This window comes from Vigna radiata, chromosome 8, assembly GCF_000741045.1.
Source record: "Vigna radiata var. radiata cultivar VC1973A chromosome 8, Vradiata_ver6, whole genome shotgun sequence".
NCBI lineage: Eukaryota > Viridiplantae > Streptophyta > Magnoliopsida > Fabales > Fabaceae > Vigna > Vigna radiata.
The window spans coordinates 15,732,860-15,747,335 of record NC_028358.1 but is presented as its reverse complement, the minus strand read 5'-3'; the positions used below and the strand labels follow the sequence as shown (position 1 = coordinate 15,747,335).

The window sequence follows — 14,476 nt, the reverse complement described above, 5'->3', positions numbered from 1 at the left end:
AAAACAGGCGTACGCGTGTTAACAAACCCCTATATATATATATATATATATATATATATATATATATATATATATATATATATATATATATATATTTAGAAAGAGACGTTAGTTTACAAATAGAGTTAAATATGTTTTTGGTTCTTTAACTTTTTAGTGAAAATTGAAATTAGTCCTCCTCAAAACTTTGACATAATTTAGTCTTCCAACTATAAAAATGTATGAATTTAGTCCTTTTAACTAAATTTTGTTAAGTTTATTTGATTTCAAGCACGCTTCATGATAGCATTTGACTTGTTTACACTATTTGACACATTTTAGCTTCAATCTTAACTGAGAAACACATTTGAAACATCAATAAAGTTAATAAATTTTGATTAAAAGGACTAAATTCATACCTTTCTAAAGTTGAGGAACTAAATTAGGTCAAAGTTTTGAAGAAAGACTAATTCCGATTTTCATTGAAAGTTAAGGAATCAAAAATATATTTAACCCTTTACAAATATACCTTATTATCATCATAATTAAAGAATAGAACAGATTCTGAGGAGGCAGCTTTTAAATATATTCTCTACCATTAGTTAAATATTTCCACTTGCAGTGAAAAGTCACGGTAATATTCGCAGTTGTCACTAATTAAATTGACTAACATGTGCAAATTGTATATTATCTCACTGACACTGTTTTCTATATAATTTCACTATTTTATATATTTTAGTTTTTGAAATTTTTTAACAGGTTAAACGTTTAGAATAATAGTTTAATTAGTAATTTAGTTTTTATATTTAGGTTTTGATTCCAACCTTTTTATTTTATTTTTTCACTTTAATTTTTTTAAAGGCTTAACTTCGTTCTTAATGTTTTTTAAAAGAAATTCAATAGTCTTTCTTTTATTACATTGTTGTTAACACCAGGTAATTAACACGTATTAAAATTTGTATTATTTTTTATCTTGTAACTTTTTAAATTTTTTTTTCTTCATCTTCTTCTACCTTTTTTCCACTCCCCTTTACTCTATCTGCATATTCTAAACATATAGTTAACTAGTCTAAACCTTAAATAAAAAAAGTGTTAAGCAAATTGAATTTAAGAACATGTAATTGAATTGAATGTTTATTTCTCTCAAACTCCTTCTCAACTTAGTTTATAATTAATTTTGTTGGATCTATATAGAGGAGGTTTACCGAGAAACCAATATGTAAAGAGAAGAAAAAAAGAGAAATTACAAGAGATAAAGAGAGTTATTACTATAATTATTCTATAACAATGTAACATTATTACTGTAATTATTTTATAATAATGTAACATTATTACTGTAAATCAGCTATAATAATAACAATATATTCTCTCAATAATATCATGATATGATTTATTTTCTAACACTCCCTCTCAAGTTAGAGAGAGTGAATATCAAGAACTCCCAACTTGCGCTTCATAATAGAGAACACTTCTTTTCCCAGTGGTTTGGTGAACACATCGGCAAGTTGTTCAGCTGAAGGTACATTGTTGTTGCGACTGAGCCATCTTGAATCTTATCACGAATGAAGTGGAAATCCATCTCTATATGTCTAGTTCTTTCATGAAAAATCGGGTTAGCTGCAATGTGTAGGACTGCTTTATTGTCAAAATATAACAATGCCGGTTTAGGATGTAATATCCGTAAATCTTTTAACAATGATCGTAACCAAGTCAACTCACAACAAGTACCAGCTAATGCTCTATATTCAGCTTCTGCTGAGGATAGAGAAACCGTCTTCTGCCTCTTTGTTCGCCAAGAGATAAGGGAAGATCCCAAAAAAACACAATAACCTGTAGTTGATTTTCGGGATACTGGGCAACCTCCCCAATCTGAATCACAGAAAGCACGCAAAGATAAATCGTTTTGTGAAGAGAAAAACAGACCTTGACCTGGGTTATTTTTTAAATATCGTAGCACACGCATTGCAGCTTTCATATGAGGCTTGCATGGAGTGTGCATGAATCTGCTCAATATGTGTATCGCATAGGTGATATTTGGATGGGTAATTGTCAAATAAATTAAGCGACCAACAAATCGCCTATATATTGACGGGTCCTTTAATAATTCTTTTTCATCAGAAAGCTTTATATTTTGTTCCATGGGAAAATCCACAAGCTTAGTTCCAAGATACCCACCATCTTTAACAATTTCCAAAGCGTATTTCCTTTGTGATATGAAAATACCTTTCTTAGAACGAGAGACCTCAATACCCAGAAAAAATTTAAGATCACCCAGATCTTTTATCCGAAAAAGATTGTGTAGAAATTGTTTAAGATTGGATATTGTAATTAGGTCATTACCAGTTATGAGAATATCATCAACATAGATCATCAAAGCTGTAAAAGCCTTACCTTTTGTACATGTAAACAATGAGTAATCTGCTTTTGATTGAATAAAGCCAACACTTTGAATAGTTGTAGAGAATTTGGCAAACCATTGACGAGATGCTTGTTTTAATTCATATAAGGACTTGTTGAGGCGACACATAAGATTCTCCCCCTGTCGCTGAAAACTAGGAGGAAGGGACATATAGATTTCTTCAGAAAGATCACCATGAAGAAAAGCATTATGGACATCAAGCTGATGAAGAGACCAATGTTGAGCAGCAACCAAAGCTAATAAATAACGTACAATAACCATTTTAGCAGTAGGTGAAAAAGTGTCATGATAATCAATACCTTTTAGTTGGGTATATCCCTTCGCAACTAGACGCGCCTTATACCGTTCAAGAGAACCATCAGATTTGCGCTTGATTTTGTACACCCAACGACAACCAATGGCCTACTTTCTAGGAGGAAGAGTGGTGATAGACCAAGTATTATTGGCCTCTAAAGCAGCCAACTCCGATTTCATTGCCTCTTGCTAATGAGTGTGAGAAACAACTTGATCATAACACGTATGTTCAATATCATTAGTAATAACGACAAGAAAAGAACGATGTTGAGGTGTGTAACGGTCATAAGAGATAAAATTGCAGAGAGGATATCACGTACCTTTATTCAGAAAAGATGATGAGGGATGACAATGGGTCGGGAGACGCTACCTGATTGCAAATATAATCTCGCAAAGTTGTAGGAGGATCATGAGATCGTTGAGAACGACGTAAGGGAACCATAGGTGGGGAATTAATGGAAGGCACACTTTTGTTTTCTGTAGGTGTTGGTTGAGTGTATGGAGGATTATCTGGGATAACATTAGGTATGACAGGGTCTAGGGTGGTTGGAGGAGTGTCAATGGATTCATACAAAAAATATCCTCATGGAAGACATCACGACTAGTGAAGACTTGGTGAGTTTCAAGATCATATAACTTGTAAGCTTTTTGGCCAAGAGGGTAACCAAGAAAAACATATCTTTGGGCACGAGGAGCAAACTTATGAGAAACATGAACATTAGTAGCATAAGCAAAATATCCAAAAACTCTAATGTGTGAATAAGAAGGAATTTTACTATATAGGCGCTCAAATGGTGTCTTGCGTGATAGAAGAGGTGTGGGCAACCGGTTAATTATATGGACAGTAGTGGAAACACATTCTGCCATTGTAAAGGGAGATGAGCTTGAAAACGAAGAGCTCGTGCTGACTCAAGGATATGTCTATGTTTGCGCTCGACAACCCTGTTTTGTTGTGGTGTGTAAGTGCAAGAATGTTGGTAAGTGGTACCTTGTTGTGTAAAAAAATCTCGCAGAGAAAAAAATTCCTTTCCATTGTTAACTCGAATATTGGCTATATTGGTATTAAATTGAGTTTTGACAAAAGAAAAAAATTTTATAAGAAGATGTTGGGTTTCACTTTTATGGTGCATGAAAAAAACCCAAGTAAAGCGAGAAAAATCATCCACAATAGTCAAAAACTACCTAGCACCAGAAAGAGAAGGAATTTTATACGGTCCCCAAATATCACAATGAAGTAATTGAAAAGGTTTAATTGAAGAAGTAGAACTAGTTGGAAAAGGAAGTCGTGTTTGTTTTGCAAGAGTACAAACATCACAAGTTTTATTTGACTCTAAAGAGAGATTTAACAAAGTTTTAGCCATGAAATCTAATCTAGATGGAGATAGATGTCCTAGTCGTCGATGCCATAAGGTAGTAGAAGTGTTTGAAGGAGGAGATGACTTTGTGACATGGGCTGCTATGGATTGAATGGGAGTTTGTGACTTGTTTGATGTCATTGCAACCAAGTAATAGAGTCTGCCTCGTTGTTTACCCAAACCAATTGTCATCCTCGTCATTAAATCCTGCAAAATACACCCAGAAGGAAAAAAGGTACTGAACCGTTTAAATCTCGTGTGACTTGACTTACCGACATCAAATCTACTCTGCAAGATGGCACCCCAAGCACATTTTTTAAATAAACAATTGGGTTCAAAGGTAGAGTGCCAGTAGAGAAAATTGGGGCCTGGTCACCATTTGGCATAACAACTGGTGGTAAAGAAGTGTTTTCTTTACTATTAACAAGCAAGGTTGGTTTAGAAATAATGTGATCGGTAGCCCCACTATCAATTATAAGTTTGGGTGGTGACAAACCTGAAGAAAAATTGGCGTTGTTGGTCTTAGGATTAGTTGATTGAGATGATTCATTACCTTGTATAATAGACAACATTTGTTAGAGTTGCAAGTCAGTTAATCCATGCATTGCAGACTGCATCTGCTGCATCATTGGAGTTGTTGAGACAATATTAGCTAAAGACTGACTACTCCCATTGTGCTTAGAGTAAGCATTCTTGGTTGCTGCATGTTTTGGATGTTCAGGAGGATAACCATGTAACTTCCAGCATGTGTTTTTTGTATGATAATCTCTATCACAGTGAGAACAATGCAATGACTTTCGATTAGATGAATTAAGACGAGAAGAAGAGCCTTGTTTGCGTGGAACAACAAGGGCTACTGGTTCATTGTTTTGAGTAGCCATGGCTGAAGCTTCTATTGTGTCACGTGTGGTGCTCAAATGTCGTTGTTTTTCTTCTTGAATGATGGAAGAATAAGCTTGTGTAACATCAGGCAATGGATTCATTAAAAGGAGTTAGCCACGAATAGCACTATAAGAGTCATTCAACCCCATGAGAAATTGCATCAATTTGTGCCTTTTACTATCAGCTCCACAAGTGCAGGTTGCATTACTATAGGAGCCTAACTCATCCCATAATTTTTTTAGCTTCGTGTAATAGGCTGCAACTATCATTTGATCTTGAGCCAAGCAAGCAATGTCACTCTCAATCTGAAAAATTCGTGGTGCGTGGCTTTGAGAGAAACGGTTTTGAAGATCTCTCCAAACTTCATGAGTAGTTTCATAGAAAATAACACTATCTACAATATTAGGTGCCAAAGAATTAAAGATCTAAGATAACACCATGTCATTGCATTTTTTCCATGTTGTATATTCTTTTGGTTTGGCCTTAACAGAAGGTGCGGTGAGAGTTCCATCAACAAAACCCAATTTGGATTTTGCATTCAAAGAGATGACCATGGCTCTACGCCAAGTCGAATAGTTGTCTCTATTTAGAGATTTGGAAACAAGAACCATTCCAAGATGGTCAGAATGATGAAGATAATAATAACTATTGGAATTTGATTCATTTTCATAGTTAGCCATGACAATAAGGATAGAAAAAAAAAATGAACAGAGGATCGTTCCTGCTCTGATACCATGTAAAGAGAAGAAAAAAAGGGAAAATCTGTCTTGTTTATTTTGAATAAATTATGAGAGATATATACAAGAGAGTTATTATTGTAATTATTCTATATTTATGTATTACTGTAATTATTCTATAATAATGTAACATTATTACTGTAATTATTCTATAATAATGTAACATTATTACTGTAATTATTCTATAATAATGTAACATTATTACTGTAAATCACCTATAATAATAACAATATATTCTCTCAATAATATTAGGATATGATTTATTTTCTAACACAATAAGATCTGAGTTCAACCACTTAAATGATTGATACCACTCTCCACAAAAAATCTTAAGATAATGAATTAATGAGTTTTTACCTTTATATAATGTTCTACTTTATAATACGACATTAATTGTATTTGAACCTCCAAATTGCTCAAAAACCTCAACAAGCACAAAAGTCTACTTCTTCAATTGATGCTTTTGCACATGAGAACGTAAGAAACAAAAAGTTGTTAAAAGATTAGATTAAGAAAGGTGGAGGAAGGTTAGGGAAGATGAAGGAAGTTGGTAGGAGATAAGGTGAAGGAAAAAAAATTAAAGAAGTTTCACGGTAGAAGATAATCTTGATTTTTACACCTTTTAAACAATATTAACACTAATTTAAAAATAAACGTTACATTAAATCTTTTTAAAATAATAAAGACTTAATTGTATCAAAGAAAAATATAGAAACAAACAATTTAAAGACCTAAACATAGAGACTAAAACAAATTAAAAACTAAATGGTTTAATAGGTTCGGAGGTCCCTATATTTGGGGGTTTGTTTCAATTGGGTCCTCCAATTTTGAAAGTAATCAATTAGGTCCCTAATTTTGTCAATTTGAATCAATAAAAGTCTTTCCGTTAAATGCAGTTAACATCGTGAAGTTTTTTAATATGTGGCATGCTGACGCTTCCAGTGGCACCGTTTCAAATGTATAGGTGGATTATAAAAGGGTGAAATCCCTTTTAATTTAGGGATTTCACCTTCAAATACACCCTTTTATAATTAATCCTAGAATTATTCTATATAATATTTTTAAATAATTATTAAAAAAATTATTTTTTCTATCGTATGTATTCTAAACCTATACCAATACACTTCAACTTGTATGAGTGTTGCGAAAGCAATATATGACTCGTTAAACAATAATAAAAATTACAATGATAATAAAAAACTTAATTTTGTTTGGACTAATTTTCGTAGAAATTGAATGAATTGTAATAATTAGTTTTGATTGAGGTATTTATTCAAACTTTTATAGAATAGGGCACAATGTTGATTTTCGAACAAGTTAGGTTTGAGTCCATTCACTACTTTTTGTTTTTGGTTGAAAATTTCCTCTCATCTAACATGGGTGTTGCTCCCTCCACCTTCCTAAGTGGGTTTCGCACTTCCCTATTATTTTAATTTATTTTAAAAATATTCTACACCTTTCCACTATTTTCTTTTATTCCAAAAATACCCTACACCTCCCCATTATCCTTAACAATCTTTCTCTTTCTCTCTTTACTACATTAATGGGACATTTACATGACTTATTAATGGAGCATTTACATGACTCAAATTTGAACTTGTGATATATTTTCTTAAATAAGTTTGATTCAATCTTATTTTCACTATTGAATATATTTTTTTCTTTTCAAATTACTTAATAAATGGTAAAATTTTGTTCTAAATTTTTAGAAAAATGTTTATATATATGTGTGTTTTTTTTACATATAATATCTATAATTTTTAATATTATATTATGTTTTAACTCACCGACATGTTTGACTCAAATAATTTGAATAAAATATTTAATTTATTAGATAAATAATATAAAAATGTTATTAAATACTTAAAATATAGAAAAAAAAGTTATTTGTTAAAGATTTAGAATTTATTTAGTTCTTTCGTCATTATAAAGTTAGTATATAATAATAATCTATCATTATTTACTATTAATATTATTATGTTTATTATTTTGTATCATCTAACTTTTAATTTTATAAAATGAAAATGGTGGAAGTACTAATATTGAAGTCTCCATGTTTTGTAATATATCATAAATTCAAATCTGAATCATATGAATGCTCCATTAATGTAGAGAGAGAAAGGGAAAGATTGTTGAGGATAGTGTGAGGAGGTGTAGGGTATTTTTGGAATAAAAGAAAATAGTGAAGATGTGTAGAATATTTTTGAAATAAATGAAAATAATAGGAAGGTGTAGGAGCACTTGGGGAGGTGGAGGGAGCAACACCCACATATAAATGTTTGATTGTGTAGGTTTATTTATTTATTTATTTATCGGTAAATAATTATATTAAATAGGAGCATTTGATATCTTCGAACTTGTGTCAGGTGTAAAAACCACTTTCTAATATAATATCAAAACAATATACAATATAAGAAGGAATATAAGTATAAAAATATATTAACATAAATGCAGAGATATAAACATAGAAAAAATAATTTCAATACATAAAAAAACATAATTTATTCATAAAATATAAATACATTTCCGTTTAGATAATCTTATTTACGTCATCAAACCCTTCCTTAATACATGTATTCTGCAAAACACAAACACAAAATGTTACTGTTATCATTAAGAGTTACAATTGGATAAAACTAATGTAATTTTGTAGGTGGATATCATGGAGACTTTCAGCATATATCATTACTGGTTTCTCCAGGATTTGGTTCTACTCTCTTTTAACAAAGAAAAAAAGAGAGAGTAGATTTTGTGCTTTATTCTAAAATATTTATATATAAAATCCTGATTAAAGATTAAAAAAAATACAACTTACAAAAAACTCACCCAACTTATTATTATTTAGCGTAAAAAATCATCATTATTGTATTTAATTGTGTTTTTTCAGTTACATTCTATTGTGAATAATATCCAAATAAAAAAGAGCAAAGTACACTAGCAATTTTTATTATTAATAATAATAATGGAAATAACAATAAAACTTTACAAATGTTTAGTATAGTGTGATTCAAAGTTTCAATTTTCTTTTTCCATATTTTCAACAACATTGTTCATTGAAAAATTATTTACAAGAAAATTGGTTTACTATTGGTTAAAAACTTAAACAAAACTAGACAAAAGTAGAAAAAGAAAACATATGTTAAATGATAAATAACTTCGATTTTATGTTCTTTAAAATAATGACAATTCGATATCATTAAAGTTGACTATAGATAACATTAAATAATATTAATTTTTAATATATTTTAAGTTTAAACTTACAAAATAATAAGATTTATATTTATGTATATATTAACAATTGCTTTTATGTATTTATATTCGCATATTCAAAATATAAAAAAAAATGTATTTTTCATGCAAGATTATGACATACCGTGGGCAATTCAATTATTTTGAAGGACAGAGTAGAAACAAAAGGAAAATAGATGAAGAAAGTGTGGAAAATAATGAGAAATAATAACTATATATGTTAAGATTCACCATATGTATCTAGAAAGTAAAGGCGTGAGATGAGATATGCTTCAATAATTCCCAAAAGTTACATTCAGTTGGGAAAAATACAATGAAAAGTTGCTTTTTCCACCATTATTCAACGCAGTATATTGTTCCTTTAGTCCATTCAAGATGTCACAAAGCAAGAAAATTTACAGGGGGATTGAACTGAAGTAACTATATTATGATCGTATCTTTTTTCTCAATGAAAAACTTGAAATAACTTAGTTTAAAAAATTTTACATGGTTCAAAATTATTTTTCAGAAACGCCTTTAGTGAATTTACACACATAGCTGAGCAACTTTGATTGTTCATCAAATTATTATGACATTGTTTATTTTTAATATGCATGTACTTTGAATTTTATAGTAATATTGTCAAATGTTGAAAAAAAATCCAAAAGTAAATAGTAACTATTTAGGTTTTGTTGTATAACATATGACTTCTCCATATTCTTTCTCTCGTTTAAAGAAATGCGCTAAATACCGAAGGCTAATTACCGACAACTTTTTGTCTTTTGGTAAATTTGATTTACCGAAAACTTTATCGAAGGGCACATGAAATGTGATTACGGACGGCTTATAACCGTCGGTAAATGGAACTGACTTTAGCGAAGGCCTTTGACCGTCGGTATAGGCATGAACTTAATGAAATCAGATTTGGGATTTCTCTCTCCCATTCTGTCAAATTGTTTTCGTGGAAGCATTCTCCCAATTCTTCCTCTCTCACTTCAGAACCCCAATTTCTTCAATCGCATCTTCCTTTGTCGTTGAGAACCCCAATTTCTTCAATTGTTGTGTCGACGTCAGGATAGTGCCGGTGAGGAGGGTGGTGGTTGACGGATTACATTGTTGCGAGGGGGTTGTTTGAGGGTGTTTGTTGACGAGGTTGCTGTTGCGGCGTGATGACGGTGTTGTGGCGACCTGACGATGGTGCTGTGACGGTGTGATGATGGTGTCAGCGTGACTTTGGTGTTGTGGTGGTGCGTTAACGGTGTTGTGGCGACGTGACCAGTGCTTCCACTATCGCAGGGTGAGGCTAGTGTAGTGGGTCTATGACGAGGTAATGTCCTTCTGTGTGAATAAACTGTGTGCAAATGTATAATGAAAACCCCTAATTCACTTCCATTCCAAAAAACATAAGGTTAGGTTGAGAAGGAATTGGAATTGCAGCAACAAAGGGAGGAATAGAGTCTTGGGAGCAGACGTCCCCAAGGAAGGAAGGAAAAATCCAAGGTATGTGCTCTGTTATTTTATTTTGCTGCAAAGGCTACATTGAATTTGCATGATGTGATGTGCTCTTTCATTTTATTTTGATTCTTGTTTCTTGAATTTAACGTTGTTGTAAAATTATGTGAATGTCATTTTGAGTTTGAGGTTGCATGATGGACTTGGCCGGTTTCACTAGTCTTCACATGTTTGGTCCTCTAGGTAAAGGTGTCAAGGTGGGTCATGAGTTTCTGAAACCTTGGTTCATATGGTCTTTCGGTTTATGCAGTAGGCATCGGGTTTCACAGGACACAACTATTTGGACTGGAAGGGAGAGGCAATGTAACGCCCCGACAACTTACAGGGACTGCTGACTGCCCCCACACATCAACACGAGACTTTCTAGTGTGCTTTGTCCTCACTCACACACTTTCCGAGAAAACTTCCCGGAAGGTCACCCATCCCATAATTACTCTAGGCTAAGCACGCTTAACCATGGAGTTCTTATAGTTAGGCTACCGAAAAGCTAATTCATAATAAATTTAAAGTACATAAATCTCAAAATTGAAGTACTTAAAGTATAAAAAGTGTTATAAATAGGTCACAATTTTGAAATTCACCTAATATAACCTAATAAAGTATAACGTTCTTATCCTAACAATTTAAAATTACTTATATGAAGCTAAGAGAGATGTGAAATTGGATAAAGTAGAAAAATCTCAAAATTTGACTACCTAAAACCTAAAAAGAATACTAAATAGGTCAGAAAATGGGAATTCACCTAAAGTAACCTAACAATGCACAATCTTCATATCCTAAGAACTTTTAAGTACTGAAATGAAACTAAGAAACATGTCAAGTTTTTTTAGCTATGCACCAAAAGAATTGACCCAAGATTGGTGGTTTTAAAAGTGAAATCCAGCATAAGTGATTCTAACACTCTAGTAATACATTCAACAACTTTAATTCATCAATTTAAACTTGTTTGAACTCTAATTGGGTTCAGAACCAAACTGTTTACCAGATTCACCCTTCTACTTGCCAATTTCACTAAAAAATGAGGTTTGAATCTGCTATTTTGCACATAGATGAATCTAGCTTCAATTTGAATGTTCTAACAATTTGAAAACAACATTTAGGACTTGTTTAAACTGCCTAATAGCATAGAATCACATCAGCACGAAAATTGAAACCTAATAACCCATATTATGCAAAATTTGTGCCATTTTTGGAACTTGCAAAGTGAATCTGAGTTGGAGTTGTATTTTGTGCCTAAAAAGAGTTCAAACAACTGTATTTTGATGAATTAAAATTTTTCAAATGATGGATGTAGTGTCAGAATGGTATAGGCACAAAATCACTTCCAAAACCACAAATTTTGAGTCAATTTTGGGAAGTAAAAAGGTGATTTTGAGTAACAGTTTGGTTTTGAGTTCAATTTTAGTTTAAACAAGTTTTAATTTATAAAACAAAGTTGCTGAAGTGCTTAGTTTTGAATTCAAGCTAGGAAAGTAATGAAAAGCAAAGAATAACCTAAAACTCAAAGTTTGAGTTGCTAGTACCTAAAAAGTGAACTTTTAAGGTTAGAAATTGTCAATTCACCTAATGTATGTTCTTTCTAAGGTATGTAAACATCCTAACAAGTCTAACTTAGTCTAATAAAGGTAGGAAAGTAGTGAAAAACAAACAATAAGTTAAAACTCAAATTTTGAGTTTTAAGTACCTAAAAAGTGAACTTTAAAAGTAAGAATTTGTTAATTCACCTAATGTAAACTTATTCTAAGGTATGTAAACATCCCTACAAGTCTAACTTAGTCTAATAAAGGTAGGAAAGTAGTGGAAAGAAAACAATAAGCTAAAGATCAAAGTTTGAGTTTTAAGTACCTAAAAAGTGAACTTTTAAGGTAAGAATTTGTCAATTCACCAAATGTAGACTTATTCTAAGGTTTGTAAACATCCTAACAAGTCTAACTTAGGCTAATAAAGGTAGGAAAGTAATGAAAAGCGAAGAATAAGCTAAAACTCAAAGTTTGAGTTTTAAGTACCTAAAAAGTGAACTTTTAAGGTAAGAATTTGTCAATTCACCTAATGTAGACTTATTCTAAGGTATGTAAACATCTTAACAAGTCTAGCTTAGTCTTATGATGATTTCTACGGCATCATTCATAAAATATATGAGCTAGAGTACAACAACGCTACTTCTCTAAACAGAGTAGTACTTTTTTATGGTGAATGGTTTGATCCTTCTAGAGTTGGTATTAGAGTGGGTCCTAGGTTTAACATTATTGAACTCAACTTGAGAAACAAATATGGACCGTTTGATCCTTTCATTCTNCCAACTAATGTCAGGCAGGTTTATTATGTGCCATATGTCGCAACCGGAAAATCGCGACGGGACGACGACGATCCAAAAATAAGAATTGTTTGAAAAAGTATTTTGGAGTCGCCACCATAGTTTATTCTGGAAAACTATGGAAAAAACCATAAAATGATAAGGCATAGTCTGCGAAAACTGAATTTCGAGTTCGGGAGTCGGTTACGCGTAGGGAAGGTGTTAGCACCTTACAACGCCTGTCCGAAGGCAGTACCTTTAATTAAATACGTGAATAAAAATGTGGTTTGCAAAATGTTTAACTATCCCCAAAGACAACAATATAAAGAAACAAAAATATTTTTTAGTTTTTTGGGCCCGACAAGGATTGACCTTGCTCCTATGACCAAAGGGGTGCAACATGAAACCAGGGGTGCAACATGAAACTTATTGGCCCATGACCAAAGGTAGGGGTGCAGCAGTAAAGTTGAAGGTGCAGAAACTTCTTCGATCCAAGCCCAAATCGATAAAGGGGTACAAGTGTGAATATTGGGGGTGCCAGTGGATATTTGATGGTAAGGCCAAAAGCCTCTTTTCGTTCCCACATCAGACACCACCTGGGTTTCTTTTCCAACCCAGCAACGGAGGAAGCTTGGGGTTCCCCCTTCATCATCGGCGGCAGCCATCCGCCCTCGATAAAACCAGCCCGTCGTGCATCTTGGTGGTCGTCCGGAAGCACCGCTACCCATCGCGGCACCCTTCCCCCTCCCAGAAAACGTCTCTGATTTCTTCGTCACAAGCTCACTGTTCAAATCCCTCAACGGTGTCCCCTGCGCCTCCCACGTCTCCACCTTCTTCAAATGCCTAGTTGGTGAGCAACGACCTGTGTGTTGATGTGTTGCGGTGTGTGGGAGAGGGAGGCTTGGGTTTCTGGTGAAGTGAAATCTGGATACTGTAAACGGGGTGAATAATGGTCGGTGAGCATTTGGTTTTTCCTGACGTATGTGACGGAGGGAAGAATAAAAGAGGATAGTGATAAAGGAATGGTGCTCGAGCTCTCTTGAGAAAGTGGTTTCTATTGTTTTCTGTTGTAGGTGAGTGATAGATGATGTTGGAGGTGAGTGTTATGGGTGTGCGTTTGTGCATTCCTCCTAAGCCGTGAGCAGCTGTGTGTCACCGTTTTCCTCCAGCCAAATGGACGCAAACCTCTGCATCGTTTTTTTCTCAAAGAAAAGAAAATCAAATACAGCGTGGGAGCAATTTCTCACTCCAAATGAAATTAGCGCTTCCGTGACAGAACTTCTTCCAGCAATGAATTTGTTCCTTACACCGTATATACATCACCCCTGAAATGAATCAATGTTTTTCTACCTCCAGCCAAAAAGTAAAAATCAGTGTGTGGCTGCTGCTAAGCAATGAATCCACGCTTCGCACCACTTCTCCAAAATAAAGAGAACGAAAATGATTGCACCGTGATGCTTCCTCCAGTAAAATGAATGCCGCTTTCTCTAAAGAAATCCAATCACCGTACTCTCCTCCCAGCAAATGAATGCACCGCTTCCGCCTTTCATGAGGGTGCCCCCTTTTTTCCCCCTCCACGCGACGCTCCACCTGCCCTAATGAAGCAGCCCTCTTTTCTCCAAAAACACCAAATGCAATCCCCTTCCTCCAAGCCTGCTGGACCTCCAAAAATCATTGTCGCAGGCCCCGATACACCATGTCTTTCCGAGAACAAAAACTGCAACGTCATTTCCTAAAGCCAAAACCATGTGCTCTCCAAGCCCGTTGCACGTCACTT

The 14,476-nt window shown here is 33.5% G+C and overlaps 1 pseudogene; it reads right to left on the bottom strand.

Moving 5' to 3' along the window:
* Window positions 1–1,394: 1,394 nt before the first annotated feature.
* LOC106770286 lies at window positions 1,395–5,609 on the bottom strand (annotated as a pseudogene).
* Window positions 5,610–14,476: the final 8,867 nt, after the last annotated feature.